Source organism: Bubalus bubalis, chromosome 2 (genome assembly GCF_019923935.1).
Source record: "Bubalus bubalis isolate 160015118507 breed Murrah chromosome 2, NDDB_SH_1, whole genome shotgun sequence".
Lineage (NCBI taxonomy): Eukaryota > Metazoa > Chordata > Mammalia > Artiodactyla > Bovidae > Bubalus > Bubalus bubalis.
This window is the reverse complement of record NC_059158.1, coordinates 183,508,541-183,528,805: the sequence shown is the minus strand read 5'-3', so window position 1 is coordinate 183,528,805 and position 20,265 is coordinate 183,508,541. Positions and strand designations below refer to the sequence as shown.

Here is a 20,265-nt window from a genome sequence, read left to right as displayed (position 1 = left end):
TTACTTCTCCCCACAGTCCTCCTACTGTATACAGCAGGAACTAAACATGTGCGGCCCCTGTACCAGTGACTTACAGGCACTTTCAGAATAAAGTGTTATTTTTTTTTAAAAAGTTAAAAAACATCTCAAGGATTTCTATACAGAAAAGAGTCCTCAATCATTCAAGAAGATCCTAATGGCACTCTGAATAGCAGTATTACTAATTCTTATAACTATTAAATATGGCATCCGCCATCTTGACCTCTCTTTCTAATAGTTGAGCCCCTCTGAGAAGGGGCTGAGTTAAAAGATTTCCATGATCCATTCCTACCCTCACATTCTAAGACTTGGATTCTTTTTATTCTCAATCCCAGCATTAAATAATGCTGGACCCTATGGTTGTTTAGGGGCTGGAAGATGAGTCAGCAGGTGAAGCCATTTGTGAGAAGCAGTTTCATTGCACTTCGAACAACAGACAAGCCAGCAAAAGACAGCTGCCATTGTTTACACTGCTGAACATGCTGTTGGGTCTCACAGGCCTATAAAACCACCTATTGTCCAAGCTCCATTTTCCTTAGTTAAGGGCTAAGAAGCATCAGACTTAGCTACCAGCTCCTAAAGCACAGTGAACAATCTCTTTTCTCAAAGCAAAAATAATGTGTGTCTAAAAGAGCATTCCAAAACCATTCTTGCAACTAGGAGTGTGTCTCTGATTGCAATAACCCATTAGACTACTACTGTGATACACGTTCAAACATAAGAAAATGTGCTTCCAATAAGAAAAATAAGAGGATTTTTTTAAACCACATAATATAGTTAACTAGAGCACTGTTCAGTGCTTATTCAAAGGAACTGAAAACAAGTGAATAAAATATGAATTACTAATCTTTTTTGAAAGTCAGAGAAGCCAAATAACCTGAAACTCAACGGAATTACCGTCTCCAGTTCTGGTTCAACTCAGTTTCGCTTCTCAGAATCAAAGGTGTTTCACCTTTAAGAATCTTTCTGTCGTAAGAAAGATCCCTTCCAAGTATATTTTTCAAACTTGTGATTTCCAATAAAGTACTGGACTGAAACAACTCCTAACTGCTTTCTGGTTTCACATCCAATGGCTTATCCAGGCATTGTGTGCGTACATGTGTGTGTGTGCACACACTCAGTCGCTCAGCCATGTCCAACTGCTTGTGACCAAAATACTGGAGTGGGTTGCCATTTCCTCGTTCAGCAGATCTTCCTGACGCAGGAATCAAACCGACGTGTTCCTTTTCTCCTGCACTGGCAGGTGGATTCTTTACCACTGAGCCACCTGGGAAGTCCCATCTAGGCGTTACACCATAATAATTTCCTTTTCATTTCTAAGGCAGTCAAATTAACCTAATATTTCAAATTCCGAGCTGAACTAACAAGGAAATATAGATATATGCAATACATATATGTATCTATGACAAAAGATGCCCTGTTAGCTAGCCAGCAGGTACTTTCACTATTAAGTAAAGAAAAGCCTTTACTTAAGTACCAAGACAATATGGCTTTTAAACTATAAACTGACAAGCTATCTGCTATGAACCTGTTACTAACCATGCACTAACTGTAAACAAAGCGTGAAACTTAAATTAGAACTATAACAATACATGTTTTTTAAAATGAAGTACAAGTGATCTTTAAGTGCAGGTTGGGGAACAACCCTGGAAATTTGCCTAGCTCCAAGCCTCTTGAACAAACCTATCTATATATAGTTCATAAATCTGAAAAACTGCAGACAAAAAAAGTAAACAAACTGAAAATCATCCTTAGGAAAAGCATATACAATCTATCTTAAAAGTCCCAAGTAAAAATTGTAACTCACATTACCAACCTTGGATTTTAACTGTTTACTAAACTTGGGTAATCGGGTCCTCCCTCCTAACAACCTTCCAGAATGACCCTTCTAAAACACAATCTGGCCACATCATTCCCCAGCTTACAGCTCTGATGGCTCCTCGCGGTCACCTGGGTGAAATCCAGACAGAGAAGCCTAACGTGCTACAGTCCACAGGGCCGCAAAGAGTTGGACACCACTTAGCGACTAGACCACCACCACTAGCATGGCATATATGGCCTTTTCTGCGGCCTCTGATTATCCACTTCTCCCCTCCCAACTGTTGTCTCAGCAATGATAAACAAGCCATTTATCCCTGTCCTGAGTCTCTCCACGTGCTGATGCCTGGCTGAAATACTCCTTGTCCTACCATTATCCTTCATATGGCTCATTCATCCTTCCAGCTTAAGTTTAGAAATATCCCTTTCTCCAGCAAGCCTCTTCCCTCATTCCTCCCAAGCTCTCTCCCACCCTACCCTCTTAAGTCAAGTGATCCCCTCCTCAGTGCTTGCAAAAAACTGCAGACAAAAAAAAGGATGAGGAGAAGGAAACGGCAACCCACTCCAGTATTCATGCCTGGAAAATCCCATGGACCGAGGAGCCTGGTGGGCTACAATCCATGGGGTCGCAAAGAGTTGGACATGACTGAGCGACTTCTGTGTTTTTGAAGCTCAAAGGGATATGGGCCACTGAAAAGGATATAAACCAGGGCAGAATTTCTTAAAGAAGTAACAGATTAGTTAGTTACAACATCAAGATAAACGGAATTGAAAGAGAGATGCTACTGAGAGCTGGGCAGTACTACTTAAACAATGCTCAAGAGTTTCTATTCTTAAATTGTTTCCTCTTGAGAGAAGATAAGCAGCACTGGGCCCACTCACCTCTGCCTTTTTTTGTTCCCCACTTTGGTTACGTGTTGTTACTTTCGGAATTGCACTTTTTTCACCTTGTCATAGTAGCTGCCAAAGTGTGTTTTTATAAACATGGGGTTCTAGAGCGCTGGCTTCCTGGGGCAGAGGAAAGAACGAAATGCATGTTGTACAAAATAAGTACGTTCATATGTTTAATAAAATAGTTCTATTATTGAAAAAAAAAAAAAAAGGATGATATGATCATCCTTTCCTTTTCACTTCCCTCTAGACTGGATGTACAGCAGAAAAACCCTGGAAAAATCTTTAATGGACCCAGCATACAATCTCCATGCCTCCTGATTATCTCAACCCATTCAGTACAATCTTCACCTTCTTGTAACAGACCACCTGACCTGCCTCTTGAGAAACCTATAAGCAGGTCAGGAAGCAACAGTTAGAACTGGACATGGAACAACAGACTGGTTCCAAATAGGAAAAGGAGTACGTCAAGGCTGTATATTGTCACCTGCTTACATGATGTACTTCTATGCAGAGTACATCATGAGAAACGCTGGACTGGAAGAAGTACAAGCTGGAATCAAGATTGCTGGGAGAAATATCAATAACCTCAGATATGCAGATGACACCACCCTTATGGCAGAAAGTGAAGAGGAACTAAAAAGCCTCTTGATGAAAGTGAAAGAGGAGAGTGAAAAAGTTGCCTTAAAGCTCAGCATTCAGAAAACTAAGATCACGGCATCTGGTGCCATCACTTCATGGGAAACAGTGGAAACAGTGTCAGACTTTATTTTTTTGGGCTCCAAAATCACTGCAGATGGTGATTGCAGCCATGAAATTAAAAGATGCTTACTCCTTGGAAGGAAAGTTATGACCAACCTAGATAGCATATTTAAAAGCAGAGACATTACCTTGCCAACAAAGGTCTGTCTAGTCAAGGCTATGGTTTTTCCAATAGTCATGTATGGATGTAAGAGTTGGACTATAAAGAAGGCTGAGTGCTGAAGAATTGGTGCTTTTGAACTGTGCTGTTGGAGAAGACTCTTGAGAGTCCCTTGGACTGCAAGGAGATCCAACTAGTCCATTCTAAAGGAGATCAGTCCTGGGTGTTCATTGGAAGGATTGATGCTAAAGCTGAAACTCCAATATTTTGGCCACCTCATGTGAAGAGTTGACTCATTGGAAAAGACTCTGATGCTGGGAGGGATTGGGAGCAGGAGGAGAAAGAGACGACAGAGGATAAGATGGCTGGATGGCATCACCGACTCGATGGACATGAGTTTGGGTAAACTCCAGGGGTTGGTGATGGACAGGGAGGTGTAGTGTGCTGTGATTCATGGGGTAGCAAAGAGTAGGACACGACTGAGCTACTGAATTGAACTAAATTGAATGACCAAACATGTTAATAGTCTTCCAAAAACCTTCACCTGCTACAGGATAAAAGTACAGATTGTTTGTTACACTGCACATTCACTGTCTTCCATTTCAATCAACCAGCTCTCTGACTACCCCAAACACAACATGCACCATTTCCTATCTGCTATAAATGCATCCTCCCCCAACTGTCTTCTGCCATTCCTCCCAAAATGTCCTTCCCCTTCTGCCTACCCAAGTCCTGCTTCCTATTCCTCTAGTCCTCAGCCATCTTCAGGCCTCTGATCTCCTTACCTCCATTCAGAAAGCAGCTTAAATTTTTAACTGTTTGACTAGAGTATGTAAGAGGCAAAGAGCACAAACCTCGGGTTTGTTTTATATCTCCTTCACCAGCTAGCACATACTATTATTTAATAAAACTTGCTCCTTGTTCACTTAATAATAATTGTTGTGCCTACTAAGCTTCAGGGACTGTTAGCTTAATTTATGGTATCAAAACAGTGATAAATACTTCCCTTCTCCATTCTACATCTCGGGCTCTTCTCCAGATCCCGTTGGCTCTTTCCTTCTTCCCTGAGCACCCTAACCTTGCCATCACCAGGTGCCCTCTTCCACTGAGTGGAGCCTTCTGCTGCAGCAACTAAGCTACTTTCACAAACATGTTTCTGGAATACAAAAGAAAAATGACTTGTCTCTCCAAATACTCTGAGAAAAACTAGGAAGAGTGACCAGCAGTACATTTGTGAAGGCTATTCCGCCACCTGCCAGTTGGCAGCTTCTCACAACTGTCCTTATCACTGACAGGCATTTTCATACACAGCACTATTATGAATAGACCAAAGCCTTAATTTCACTAAAAGCATGTGGAGACTTACTTTTTGTACCTAGACACTGTGATGAATATATGGTTACGTGAAGAAAGGGGATTATTATTTTAAAAGTGCATATAAACTGAAACATTCAATGACTAAATTTCTATTTCAGTTAAGCTCCTTCAAGTAAAACAATTCACCAGACCTAGCATTCAAAATTTAACAATAAAAAACAAGGCAGGTGGTTTGTCCATGAGTTCTACAGGGGTAACTAGAGTACATCTCTGACTTCAAATCTCATCAAAAGAATTTACTCTTAGGCAAACTCAAAGAATGTGAAATACATACATCTTCTGACTAAATCAAATTGTCAGATGTGAAGTAAAGACACTGGACCTGCAGTTCCCAATAGAATGTAAACATAAAAAGCCCTTCAAATTCAAATTCACATCTCTGGGAGTGAAACAAGACAAGAACAATAACAAAAAGCTGTACACATTTCCTTTTTTTAACTACTCTGCTAATAGAAGGAATACTTTTAAAATCTGACCAAGTTTTAATATAAATTAAAAACATGACTGCTGGGGAATTCAGATGCTTGTCAAGCTCAAATATAAAACTAAATAATTACACAGGACACACTGTGATGACCCAAAGCCATACTGAAAATTGGTAAAAAAAAATAATGAATACTGAAACACTAGAATAACAAAAACACTTTGTTTTAATTCCCAAACTGTTTCACAGTAACAAAAGCTTCTGATACTGTGTTACAAGGTCAAATAAGTCAAGTCCTTTCCCTGGACAGAAACCACTAACCCTACTTGTTGCCTTATAAAGGCCATCACAAAGTTTAGAAAGCATTTTCTCGTTCATTATCTCAATCAGTATCAAAACCCTTTGAGAAGGAGAGAGGTAAGATTTTCCTCATTTTACAGATGAGAAAACTGGAACTCAAGGAGATTATGGGATTTACCATGACAACATGGCTATCTTCATGTAAGAAAAGAGATAAAAGAAAATACACAGGTATCTACTCATTTGTGTAAAAGAAATACAGCAAAGATAAACTAGAAATTAAGAAATAGGTTACCTCCAAGTATAGGTGGAAAAGAAGGGGGAAACAGGACTTCCTTGGTGGTCCAGTGGTTAAGATACCTCCTGCCAAAGCAGGGGACACAGGTTTGACCCCTAGTCCAGGAAGATTCCACATGCCATGGAGCAATTAAGCCCATGTGCCACAGCCACTCATGCGCTGGAGCCCCTAAGACACAACAGCTGAAGCCTTCAAGCCCTAGAGCCTGTGCTCTGCAGCAAGAGAAGCACTGCGATGAGAAGCGCTTCCACCACAACTGGAGGGCAGCCCTCAACCACCGCCACCAGAGAGAGCCCGACGAGGCCATGAAGACCCAGTACAGTCAAAAATAAATGAAAAAGAAAAGAGAGACGGAAGATTAGTTTAAAAAAAAGAAGGGGAAACCAGACACTGGGCAGCATAAATAGGAGGAGTAATACTTCTCTGTATTTTTCATCTCTCTTTTTTAATATAATTCTGACTCTTGGAACCAGAGTAATGTTTCACATACTCAAAACAAACAATCAAAACCAAAAGTAGAAGAAAAGCGTTAGGAATTCTCAAACTCTTTTATGTGTACAATGAAGTGAGAAGATTATAGATATGGAGAGCCAGGTTTCTCTATTTAATAAACAAGGGAAAGGGGAATGTTAAAACAAACCGGGTGCCGCTAAGGTGGACTCGAATGCATATATAAACACGGAAACACAGATAATGTGTGTGTAAGGGGGTCAGTATACATATGTTCCCCAATGCTGTCTGCTGAAAGGGCCTAGAAGCAAAGACATGCTGCTGCCGCTGCTGCTGCTAAATCGCATCAGTCGTGACCGATTCTATGTGACCCCATAGAGGGCAGCCCACCAGGCTCCCCCGTCCCCGGGATTCTCCAGGCAAGAACACTGGAGTGGGTTAAAGACATGCTACTAACACTGAACCCAACTAGGCCTACAGCTTGGTCACCAACAACATTCTCCAGGAAGACGACTCAGGATTTCCTGGAGAAGCGGCTGACTGCAGCACTGAGGCAGGGAAAATACAATATGAACCTGAAACATCTTGTGCTGCCAGAAAGTAAAGAAATGCTTTTAAAAGGGGGCAGAGGGAGGGTGAATTCCCTGGCAGTCCAGTGGGCAGGACTCTGTACTTTCGCTGGCAGGGGCCTGGGATCAATTTCCTGGTGGGGAACTAAGATACCACAAGATGCACAGCACAGCCAAAAAAAAAAAGGTTGCTAGCTGGGTGGAAAAACACAGGCGCCAATCTGAATGAACTCCTTATGGCCAAAGTTGGAATAATCTGAGCAATAAAACATATAATGATAATACATATCCATGACTCAGTGATCATATAAATATATAATAGAATATATAATAATAAATGGAGGAGAGCTCTTCCTCACAGCAGAATTACAATTAATACATGTAGAAGGGAAGAGAGAATTAGAAAGTCGCAATTAAGCATCCACAAACTTAATAAATGTTGCATGTAATATCCACCAGTTACTAAGATTAGTGGGCCAAAGTCTGAAGAGAACCAGCATTTGCTAAGTCTTCCACAAGATACTTACTATAAGGGTGAGACTGTACCTCCACAGCAGAAAGATCAATCTAACCAAGTAACCATTTCATACTGACCATTCCATATTGACAAGGTGAACTTCTTGATATGATACACTAGGAAAGGGTGCACTGTGGTATCCTTATCAAAATTCATAACCTCCTTCTGATCACGAGAAGACATCAAATAAATCCAAACTGAGAGACATTCTACAAAATATCTGATTGGTAACCATCAAAGGCATCAGTCATGAAAGATAAGAAAAACAGAGAAACAATATAGATTAGAGGAAACTAAGCAAAAACAGTAACTAAATGCAGTGTGCGATCCTGGAACAGAAAAAGGATAGTGGAAAAATTGGTAAAAAATTCTATTAAGGTCTGTAGCTTAGCTGAAAACACTTTATCAGTGCTAACTTCCTATTCTTGACCACTTTACCTGGTTAGGGAGGACGGTAACTGTAGGGGAAGGAGGTGAGAGACAGAAGGGGACACACCCTACTATTTTGGCAGGTTTTCTCCAAGTCTAAATTTAGTCAAGTCAAGTCAATCTTTTTATTTAGCGAGCTGATGATACTTTGTTCCTACTTAGTTCACATGCTGGTGCCAATGACCTCTACAATAACTATAACATCAAATACAAACTACTGCACCAATCGATATAAAAGGTTTTGCTGCCTCAAAAGCATTTTAGCAACATACTTAGAAATAACATAAACACTTAATTTTCTAAGCCACATAATCGTTACTGGGTAAGTGAGCGAGTGCAAGTCGCTTAGTCGGGTCCAACTCTTTGTGACCCCATGCACTCTTACAGTCCATGGGATTCTCCAGGCCAGAATACTGGAGTGGGTAGCCTTTCCCTTCTCCAGGGGATCTTCCCGACTCAGGGATCAAACCCAGGTCTCCCGCATTGCAGGCAGATTCTTTAACAGCTGAGCCACAAGGGAAGCCCATGACTGGGTAGGATGACCATATAATTTACCATGCAAACCAGAACCATGACAGGAGGAAAAGGACCTTTGGTTACCCCACTAGTAGGTCAAAGTGTGCATGTTATTAAAGCTATCAAGTTAGTCTGAGCTGGCATAAACCGGATGCTTAGGTAAGTCACCCTCATCTCCCTTAGCCCCTGAACAAATGCCCCTGAGGGAGGGGCCAGAAAGTTAGATCAGGAGACCCCCAAAGGAGATTTATGTAATGTGAAAATAAGCTACTGCATATTTACATGCTTAGATTTTTTTAATTATGATTTTTTAAAGAAGGTCAAGAATGAAATCACTGACTTTCCAGAACAGCATTCAGCTCTCACTGCCTTGCCTAAAATGTACCACATTCAAGCACACTCACCCAGGCACAGCATAAAGGGTAATGAGCTAAGGTCAGGTACTCTGCTGTCTGCTTGTCAAACAGCAGTTACCTCAGACAGTTGGGCTGGTTCCAAATTCTATTAGTTCCGCAAAAGATCAACAACATAATATTAGAAGTTATCAGCTGAATATGACATATTAGCCTATCGATGTCCTCAAAATTCCACATAGGGTAATTAAGACCTACTTCCTTTGCATATTTAGTAAGAGCTAAGCTAAGTGAAAGTGAAAGTTGCTCAGTTGTGTCCAGCTCTTTGAGACCCCATGGACTGTACAGTCCATGGAATTCTCCAGGCCAGAATACTGGAGTGGGTAGCCTCTCCCTTCTCCAGGGGATCTTCCCGACCCAGGGACTGAACCCAGGTCTCCTGCATTGCAGGTGGATTCTTTACCAGCTGAGTCACAAGGGAAATAAATACAATCTTTAAAAATCAACAACCCCATTCCCACACTGTAATATTTCAAGTCACTAAAGAAACTGTGTGAAAAATCTTCATCCAAAGCAAATAAACCCTGTTTTCATCAGACCTGAAAGGTTATAGAGTTTCTTCTTTAATGTGGTCTTTTCCTAAACAGTTAAAAAAACAAAATCCTACTAGACAGAGGATAGCTGTTATTTCTCTATTTTGTTTCTTTATAATAATATATACATTAGGATAGCCTGAGGATATAAATAAATCATCAAATTTAACTTGAAAATTACATAAAAACATTAGGTAGAACTAACATTCTATGTGAAATACAATAACCCAATAATTTTTAACTAACAATTTCAATTCTTGACAAGACAGCAAAGTAGTCAAATGCCCATACTTTCTTACAAACTTATCACTGCCTAATAGGAATTTACCTTAATAACAGAAGGAGGCAAAATCTCCTTTTGAATAGTTTCAGGCATTATACAAAAGGTAGAAATGGTCAAAGTCTGTTTATTTAATAAGCCATAAAAAATGAGCACATCTCACCAAATCTCAAACATTTAATGGATTACAAAAGCTTTTCAAGTAGTTCTGTGATGCCATTCCTTCTCTCCTAATCTTTCCTGTTCCTTATTTCAACTTGCATACCTCAACCAAATAAATCTTCAAAACTACTGTTTTCATCATCAGTTTTCCAATAAATAAAAAAGAAATGCAGCTGGTTTTTGACAGGGTGCCAAGACAATTCAATGACAAAACAGTCTTTTAAACAAATAGTACTGAAACAACTGGATATACAAATGCAGAATAAACTTAGACCCTTACTTAACATCATACATACAAATTCAGAATGGATCAGAGACCTAAGTATAGAAACTAAAATTATAAACTTAGAAGGAAACAAAGATGTAAATCTTCATGACCCTGAATTGGGCAAAGCCTTCTTAGACACAACACAAAAGCACAGGTGACAAGAGAGAAACAGGTAAATTTGGCTTCATCAAAATTAAGAGCTTTGGGGCTTCAAAGGATATGATCAAGAAAGTAAAAAGTGAAACAAAAAAAAAAAAAAAAAGTGAAACAAGGTGACCAACCCACTGAATGGGGAAAAAATCATTGTAAATGTTGTATCTGAAAAGGGACTTGTATCCAGATTATATAAAGAACTCTTACAACTCAATCATAAAAAGACAACTAAGTTAAAAAGTGGGCAAAGGATTTGAACAGACATTTCTCCAAAGACAAATGTGCAATAAGTCCACAAAAAATATGCACAATATCATTAGTCATCAAGAAAAAGCAAATCAAAACCACAATGAAATACTACTTTATACCCACTAGAACCTATAATCAAAAAGACATAACATGACAAGTACTGGAATCTTCATATTTTGCTGGTAGGAATATAAAATGCTAGTCACTCTAGAAAAGTTTGGCAGTTCCTCAAGATGTTAAACATGGAGCTACCTCATAAAACCCAACAACTGTAGTCTTAGGTATCTACTCAAGAAAAATCAAAAGATGCATCCACACAAAAACACTCATAATTATATATAACAGTAAATGTTTCAACCACCCAAATGTCCATCAACAGAGGAAGAAAACATGATGGCTGGAATATTCTCCAACAATTTAAAAAAAGGTTCTAAAACATGCTTGAACATAGTTGAACCATGAAAAAATTACGCAGAGAGAAATCACTCACAAAAGACCACTTATTATATTATTCCATTATACAAATTTCTGTAGGCTAATAGTACTTGCCTATGGTTGGCAGCGGGGCAGGGCGGGGTACTGGAAATTCTAATGAATTCTCTGGAGAGTAATGAAAAGATTCTAAAATTTACTGCAGTGATGGTTGTAGAATGATGTGAATAAATTAAAAACCACTGAACTGTCCACTCTAAATGGGTGGCTTGTATGGTATAGGCAAATTATATCTCAACAACACTGTGCCCCTCCACCACCAAAAAAAGCAATGCTTTATACAAACGACGTCTAACCTTTTCTTTTATTCATGCAAAGTCCTCTAGAATCTGCACCCATCCACAAGAATCCTCCACTCCAAGCATACTGATCAAGACCCTAACAATCCAGCATGTTATTGCTATGTCTGACTCTTTTGTGACCCCACAGACTGTGGCCCACCAGGCTCTTCTATCCATGTGATTTCCCATGGAAGAACATGGGAGTAGGTTGCCATTTCCTTCTCCAGGGGATCTTCCTGACTCAGGGATCAAACCCACATCCCCTGCATTGGCAGGCAGATTCTTTACCACTCGAGCCACCAGGGAAGCAATAATCCAGCATACACCATGCTTATTTCAAGCCCAAATCTTTGTCATGCAGATGACCCACTCACCACAATCCTTTCCTCTCTGCCCAACCAAACCCTGACTGTAATCTTAAACTCTTTTCAATTTTTAAAAAATTCATCTTACAGTTCAAATTCTATGTCTTATATGCTCTTTTCTAGGGCCAAAAAAAGAGTTGGGAGTCATCTCACCCTTTCTTTCTTAACATTCCTCCATCCTATCTACAAGTTTCAGTTCTTTCCATTTTCAATGTAAAAAAGACTGTACTGGCTCAAAACTGGCTGTACTTATTTCTACTGTGATGGAGTGTTGTTCCCACCTTGTCATCCCAAAATTCTCGTTGTTCCGATGCTTTGATCTTATTTTCTGAGCCCTCCGTGAGAGCTCACGCAGTCTTATCTTCCCTCTAATCACTCCATATAAATATCAACATTTTCTGAAAATCGGGTATACATATACACATGTATACAATTCCTAACTAGAAAATAACACCTGTTCACAACTTTTTAAAGTATGTTTAAATATATGGATGAAGATGGATTCAAAGGAATAACTTTTTAAATGCAAATAACTGTAGGGGGGGAAATCTGTGAAGTTATGTTGTTTAGTCGCTAAGTTGTGTCAGAGTCTTTTGTGACCCCATGGACTATACCCATCAGGCTCCTCTGTCTGTGGGATTTCCCAGACAAGAATACTGGAGTGGGCTGCTATTTCCTACTCCAGGGGATCTTCTCAATCCAGGGATCAAACCCATGTCTTTTGCATTGGCAGGCAGATTCTTTACCTCTGAACCACCAGGGAAGCCCCTATGAAGTTATATCAATATATTTAATGTTATAAATAATGCAAAATATTATAGGCACAATAACTCAAAAATGTCTGACTTATTGATAAAGGTTTCAGCCCTCCTCTTTCTAATGGGTAGTCATAACTTCTGAGCTACAAGCCAAAGGTGAAACAATATTCTCAAGAAAACCTTTCCAAAGCAACGAAAATGGTTCATTCCAAATTGATGAAGAATAAAACTATTCAAAAAGTAGTTTCTGTTAACAGATAGTTAAGCAACAAAATAAGCAAGATACAAAACTATGTAATTTGACCCTATGTTACAAAAAAGGGCACATTTTAAGTTCATTAAAGTCCATAGAAAAAAGGACAAAAAATATACCAAAATGTTAAACAGTGGGCATCTTTATACACTAAGATTATGGTTGACTTTAACTTTTCTATATTTTTTAACCTTTCTGAATTGATGTATTATTATTAAAAGTATAAAACAAAAAATTTAACAGTAATGTTTGACTATGTTTTTTTCTCCTTGGCCTTTATATAAACTCTAATTCTCAGTATCTATACTTCAAATGCAATCCAGCCACTTTAGACAGCTTTGCAAACTGGGTCAATGCTTATGCCATCTCAAAGGAAATTATGAACTATTTTCAATTCCATTACACATCAGTGCAAACAATTTTAGGGCAGCTTTGAGTACCAGAATTGTTGTGATGTCATCTATATTATCTCAAAACTTACCTTAAACTGATTCCTAGACTCTAACTTAACACTTCATTCAACAAACATTTACAGACTTCCGACTACCTGCCAAGCACTGTTATAGGTGCTGGCAACTCAACAGAGTGAACAAAAACAACAAAAATCTCTGCCTTTAAGGAGTTTAAATTCTCTGTAGATAAAACTTAATGTCTCAGAAGAGTCAGGGAACACCCACACAGGGCTCAAAAAAGTACAGAACAACTACTAGTTAATAAAGATTATAAAAACTGACAAATTTCTTTACATAGCTCAAACCATCTCAAATTTCAGCTAAGGGTATAGGAAAGCGAAAAACTCCTTCTGACTGGCAGCAAGCCAAAGAACTAGGAACCAACTGAGAATTCAGAAGTATCTCAGGATCCTGCAATATTTCATCCATGTAAATTCCAGCTGCAGTTTATTCACTGCCTGAACTCAGGCGCCTGCCTAATAATCAGGAAATACTTCATTTCCTATTATATTAACTCAAAGCATCATTCCTAAAGTAAAAATAGAGATCGTTCCTCACCACCGGCGTTTATTTCAGTACTTACTTTCTCCCTCATACCTCATAATGAACTAGCTGGGTCATCCCCCAGAGCAAGGCAGCATCCGACATGAAAACCTTATTTATAGCCTCAAGTCATCCCACCACAGACAATAAAGTCTTCACTACTAAAGTCACAGAAGTATTTCAATCTGTTTGGCTAAATCTAACATTAACAAGACAAAAACCAGAGGCGGCTTCTATGAGCAAGCTGCCTTCCCTGTGGTCCATGTTAGAATGCCTCTAGTATCAGTTAAGTCGCCACAGAAACGTGTCACTGACCATCAAACAGACTAAGAAACCGTTAATAGGTCTCTATAAATCCTTCCCAACTACTTGCAAGAACAAAACAGATCCTCAAACCATAATCTTCAGAATTAAAAGCCACTACAATTCAAGAGGATCACTTAGTAAACTCGTCTAACCTCTTCATTTTAGAGAAAGGGAAACTGATGCCCAAAGCAGTTACACGACCAGTCCAAGATAACACATTAAAATGGAAAAGCCAAACTCAAATCCTGATTTTTTTTTTTAAACTCCCTAACAGCTGACCGTCTCAATACACCAAGTGAAATCTACTTATATTTTGAGGCCAGCAGGTACTGCTTCCAAGCCAGTCTAGTATCAGAAGGGCAGGGGATATTATTATAGGATGACTGGGAAGGAGACTAGGAAAGAACCAACCACAGAAATCAGGATCCGATATATTAACATGAATGTATCTTCTCATATTCTCATATTATGATGTAGAAGATATTTTCAATCTATAGCAACTGTGTTTTGACTGCCATGTTCTCTGGTATGTCTTTCTAGCTTCTCTGCCACTGCTAAAAACCTGAAACATGCCTGAAATCCATTTAGTACTAACATTCTATGCAGCAGCAACAGCAAAGGAATTGGGAAAAGTTAGCTGGCAGAGGAGAAAGCTCTCTAAACCTTGGGTAATTCTTACTCAGCCTTCTAATTTAGCTCGGGATTTCTTGTATGAAGCCCTAATTCCTCCTCCCCCCCAGGCTAGGCCCTTACAGCACAGTAATCGTACTTGCCTCATGGTATTCTGCTGGCTTGCCTGTGTGGACCAAGTTCTTTGAGGCCAAAGACTTCAACCCGAGACCTAGCACTAAGTGGGCACACAGTAGGTACTGGATGAACAATTTTTAAACTTGCCACTTAAAGCACCAATATAAACAGCTAAAAAGGTGGCAACCCTATTCTGATGTAAAACACGGTTTTCAAAAACATTTTTTAGCAGATCTTTCTGTAAAAATCTTATCAGAAACCCCAATGTGAAAAAGCAACTTATCAGTCCTTAGGTAATTTAAGTTCTCCGAGTTTGACGGAAAATACCAATGAGCCTAGTACAGGGCGTAGCAGCAGCAGAGGTGAGAGCTGATGCGAATCAGCCATCTAACTTTGTTCCTTCTTTATCTCTGTCTTTATCTCCCTCCCGAGAAGAGGAGGGAGATCTGTGTCTCAAAACACAAATCCATCTTTGTTGATGGTGGGGCTTAAGAGTAAACAGACTACTGGCCATTGCATAAGCTACACAGTTCTAGTTGCTAGTTATACAGGTATTTTGAGAGATCCCTTGGTAACATGTGAACAAGCAGAAACACGCACTGAATCAAATGTGGCAGGCCTATTCCTCTGCTTTAAGGCTCAATGAGGTAAAGATAACCTACTTGTCTAGCAGTATGTAGCTATGAGCTAATTAAAACATGGTACAGCATCACTGCACTTTAGATTACTCCACAGAGATCCTTTACTTTACGCAGACTTCCTCCAGCTATAAAATACGGGAGGGCATCCTCGCTTCCATCACTCCCACACACACACTTGGTAAGAAGTAGCCCAGCAGATAGAAAGGACATCCGTAAGCCTTAGGACAACAGTCTGAACCACAGTTCACTACCTACTAGACAGATGACCTTGAGAACGTTACTTAAATTCTCCGAACTTCAGTTTCCTCATCAGTAAAACAGAGAATATTAGAGTTCTTGTGCAAATTAAATAAAATCATATATATACAGCTCCTAGAACAGTAGGCACTCTATAAATAAATGCCATTGTATCACTCAGATTTAGCTTTGATAGAGGAAAAAAAGAAGAAAGCAGATGTTACTGGTTTCAGCCTATAAAACTGAAAATCAACAGAGAATGCAAAAAAGGGAAAACTACAGTACCGAAAATAAAGAGAATATTTGCTTTTAATGTATGTCATATCTAAGACAAAAGAGCTTAGGACACAAGTCATTTGGGGGTCACACAGGCCTTTACCAAATTAAGTTTCTTTAAAAAACCTACTGCTCTGATTTTCTTAACCAAACCAACTCCCCCTAAACAGTAACTAGACTCCCCAGAAGTGTCAGCAGCCCTGAGAGAAATTACATCCTGAAGCCTTTCCATATAAATAGAACACTGAGTATTCATAACAGACTGCAAAATTGTTCTGTTTAAGTCAGAACTACTTGAGCACCTGAATTCAAACTCATTTATCTTCAATTATCTCAAGGGTGAGCAATTTCCATCTAAAGAACTAGGCTTTTAATGGAGACCCAAGAACTCCCTGAAAAATGTTAGCAAGATTTTCTATGCATGTACAATTTTCTCTGGAGAAGGTCTACAAGGTTTTATCAAAATGTTAAAGTTGTTTGTTACCCAGAAAAGGTTAAGAATCAGCATGGAGATTCTCAGTACAGCCTTCTGGAACCTCCCACTGGGAAGGTAAAGTGAGCAAATCTCCAGGCAAGGATCCCCAAGTGCCAATTTCATAAACTATTCACACTGGATTACGTTATAGAAACTCTTAAGCATATTTCTCCCTTGCCATTAGCACTTTCTGTATCAGGGTTTATCCTCTTTCATCCTCATCGTCCCCACCCACCCTCCACCATGGCCCATCCATCCTGGGACAGCTCCTATCCTGTGCCTCTCAGCAGTCAAGGGCCTCTATCTGACAGGGCCTTAGGAGCCTGCTGCGCCTTACCAATGACTACTTAAGCAGGTTCAACTCCAATTAGCATTTCTGATTTGCCACTTGAACACTACGTACAAATGAAGGACAGACATCTTGTTACATGAGTCTCCTCAAATTTTTACAGATTTAAAATGCTATCTAAACTCATTAATTCAATTCAAACACAACTGCACCCCTACATTCTGAGGAACTGGAGAGTTAATCAAGCCATAGAAAGGGCAACTCCAACTTTGCACTCCAGTCTCAATGCTTCTATGTGTATCAATTTATATGATAATCACTTTTATCAAACAGATACAAATCCCCACACTCCCTCAGTGTAGAAAAGCAAAATTAACTCTATCTCAATCCATTTTTAACCAATTCCCCATTACCACGGATAACGGTTCACCACTGGCACATTCTAATGAAATCTGTAATCTATACTTCATTTACTTACAAGCTTTCAGATTTAGCAATTGTAACCTTTCAATGTGTAAAGCAAATAAAAGATAACAGAACTGTGAAATACATTAAGAAGAAAACTTATTCTTCCTTCACTGACATGAGGCAAAGTAAAAAAAAAAAGCCACATAAAACCAAGTAATCTATATTACTACATTTAAGTATAAAAATGATTTCCATTGGAAATTACATCTTAGATCTATCCCCTTTAACAAACTGTTGCAGTATTACTAGCTTCTCTTATATTGTAACCAACTCACAGCTTTTACAAGTCCTTCCTTTGTGAAATGCACTTGAAAAAGCACACACGAAATGCTTAGTGTCCAAATAATACCACTAAACTCACCAAGCACTGTCATATGCAGCACCTTGGTCCTCATCACTTTGTAGTCAAGAACACCTAACTACAGGCCTCCTTTCATGTGTTTAATTTCCAAAACAGCTCCAAGATGAAGGTAAAGAATAATTTACTTGGTGGCACAGTACAGAAACTTCAAAAGCGCTAACCAAGTATGGGCAATCAAGACCAAAAAAACCCTGAAATTAAAAAGGAATTTAAACTCACAAAGCATTAAGTGAAGATACCTTTAAGAGATCCAATACTGAATTCTACCTTGAAGTAGGAGTATCAGCTAGTCTTCCACCCCAAAGTAAAGCAACTAGGGACACTGATCAAAACTAACCAGGTTTTTCATGGGCAACAAACAGTAAGGCATCACTAACCAGTCTCATCAGTGAGCAATTCTTAACTGAACAGAATCATGCAGTTCAACATTATGAAATCAGTACACACATCACACTGGAATGGAATTTATCTTACCCTGCGCCACACTGCTTGGATTGAAAAAATGTGGACTAACAATATTCAAAGCACAGAGAAAATGGCACTTGACAGAAACCAAAACTATGGCCTGAGACGACTCCACAAGGGGAGATACCTTTCCCTTCTCAAAGTAATGGATACAGACAAGAATCAAACTACAGACTGTGAAATAACCTGTGGACCTCACAGCAGTTCGTTTCGCTTGCTCCAACACCCTACTCTCTAAAAGTCAAACGCATGATGACACAAATACAAAAACACAACACATCTAAACATCCAATAATTATTTATTGATTTACATAAATACAACGGATTGGGGGGAGGGGTGTATGATGAAATGTTACTCTCAGGTAGGTAATAATGCCTTTCTAATTCTCCGTGGAATTCATGAATTCAACGTTTTACCTTCACCCGCTGGTTTTTAACTAAAATACCTCGTCATCAAGTCTTTTCAATCAAAGCTGTCCAAAAACTCTACAGTCGAGCAAATAACATGAAATTAGACACATTCAACACTAGACTTTTCAGCCAGGAGTCACGGTACCCTCCAGATATCAGGCCTAGGAAGAGTAAATTCAAGCCCTTTAAAAATATTCAGCATTTAACACCAGTCTTCCAAGAAGTGAGACTTTTGGGGGTGATGGGTAATGTCAGTTAACTTCCTCTTCCTTTAAAAAGGTCAAAGACAGGGAAGCGTCCGGCGTAACATTTCCTCCTTAGATCGCGTTCCACCACAAACCACATCACAACTCTCCCAATCGCTAAAAAAAAAAAAAACACTAGCCAGAGGGAGTGCTTTCTGCAAAATTTCACCGTAGACTGAAAATCCAACTTACCTTTGGAACGAGCTGAGTTTAGTTTCACACGGGAAATTTACCAATAAAGTTTATTATGTATTAACCACGATAATCAAGGAAGCCCACCATGCCCCGCTGCAGGGGGAGCTGAAGGGAGACAAGAAGGAGGGTGTCGTCCTTACAACAATCAGAGAAAAAGCCTTCCCTGCGGGGCTGGTCACAGGCACAAGCAAATTCGGCCTAATAAAAAGGGGGGCGGGGGTCGGGTTTAGGAGGGGAGAAGAAGCGAGAGGGGGGAAACGGTGTCTCCCACCCCGCCCCGGCTCCAAAAGGGAAGGGCTGCAGAAGCAAGGCCGATGGAGCTAGTCTGCACAGTAGTGCAAAGGGTCGGGGGAGGGGGGGCTCCCCAACCCCCGCAGTGCTGCTGCCAGGGCACCCCCAAAAGCTCCGGCGCCAGGCCGGGTGCGTGGGCTGGAGGAGAAGCGTCCCTGCCCGCGGCTGGGCAGCTGCTGCGGGCAGGAGAGTCCCCGGAGGGGCCACAGTCCCCGACACCCCCAACCCTGGTCCACGGCGAAGCGAGCCGAAGGGCTGGCAGGAAGGTGAAAAGGATACTGTTGGGGCGCCTGGGTCTGGAGGGCCCTGATGTTCGGGTGAGGAGGGGCCGCCGCTGCTGCCGCCGCCGCCGCCGCCGCTGCCGCCGCCGCCGCCGCCGCCGGGTGAGGAGGCGGTACCGCTGCCGCCGCCGCCGCCGCCGCCGCCGCTGCTCCGGTGCCGGGTCCGGTTCCTGCTGCAGCCGCTGAGCCTGATTTCAGAGCCGGTTTCTGCGGTAAACTCATGGCAAAGCGAAGCCACCAACCCCCCCAGAGCGGGACCGGGCGCGCCGGGGTGCAGGGGCCGGGGGCAGCGGGGGGGCGGGATGGGGGCAGACCCGGGGAGGCGGCGGGAGCAGGGGGCCGGGGGGAGGCTGGGAGGAGGAGGAGGAGGGGGCCCGGGCCGGTCACACACGCCCGCCGCCGCCGCCGCCGCCGCCGCCGCCGCCGCCGCCGCCGGCAGCAGCAGCCGCCCCGCGGGCCAGCACCACCGGCTGCCGGTCTCCGTGACAACGCGACCCCAGGGGGGGGGCCGGACCCGGCGGGGGCAGGAGGCGGAGAGACCGGACCTTTCACGGCAATATCCTCATGGGCCGGCGGCGGGGGGTCTTTATCCCCCTCCCCGGGGGAAGCGGCGCCCTTCTCGGTAGCGGGGCTCAGGCGATGCCGGCGGATTTTCTTCCCTCAACGAGCAGAGCATCCAACATGGCGCTGCGGCCGCCTCCAGCAGTCCGGCAGGACGGCCGCTCGGAAAACTTCGGGCCTTTTCGGAGTGGCTCGGGAGGCCGAGGGTGGGAAGCCCCTTCGGCTCTTTCCGGAGACTGGGAGCGATCGGGATTCTTCGGAAACGCTCGGGGGCGTCTTCGGCCGCCGTTCGGGAGCTCTCTGGGGCGGACTCGCTTCCTCGGGAAAGATCGGCGAGGAGTCGGG

The 20,265-nt window shown here is 41.5% G+C and overlaps 1 protein-coding gene across 2 annotated transcripts in view; it reads right to left on the bottom strand.

Annotated features, from left to right (window-relative positions):
• The window catches only part of EIF4G3 (eukaryotic translation initiation factor 4 gamma 3), a 353,112-nt gene extending 333,065 nt beyond the window's left edge, over positions 1 to 20,047 (bottom strand). For both annotated transcript variants that reach the window (XM_045164652.1, XM_045164651.1), the window contains exons 1-2: positions 19,905 to 20,047; positions 19,358 to 19,547 (exon numbers count right to left, since the gene is read on the bottom strand). The gene's annotated coding sequence lies outside the window, so the exon portion shown is untranslated. The remainder of the gene's footprint in view (positions 1 to 19,357; positions 19,548 to 19,904) is intronic.
• Between the last annotated feature and the right edge of the window lie 218 nt (positions 20,048 to 20,265).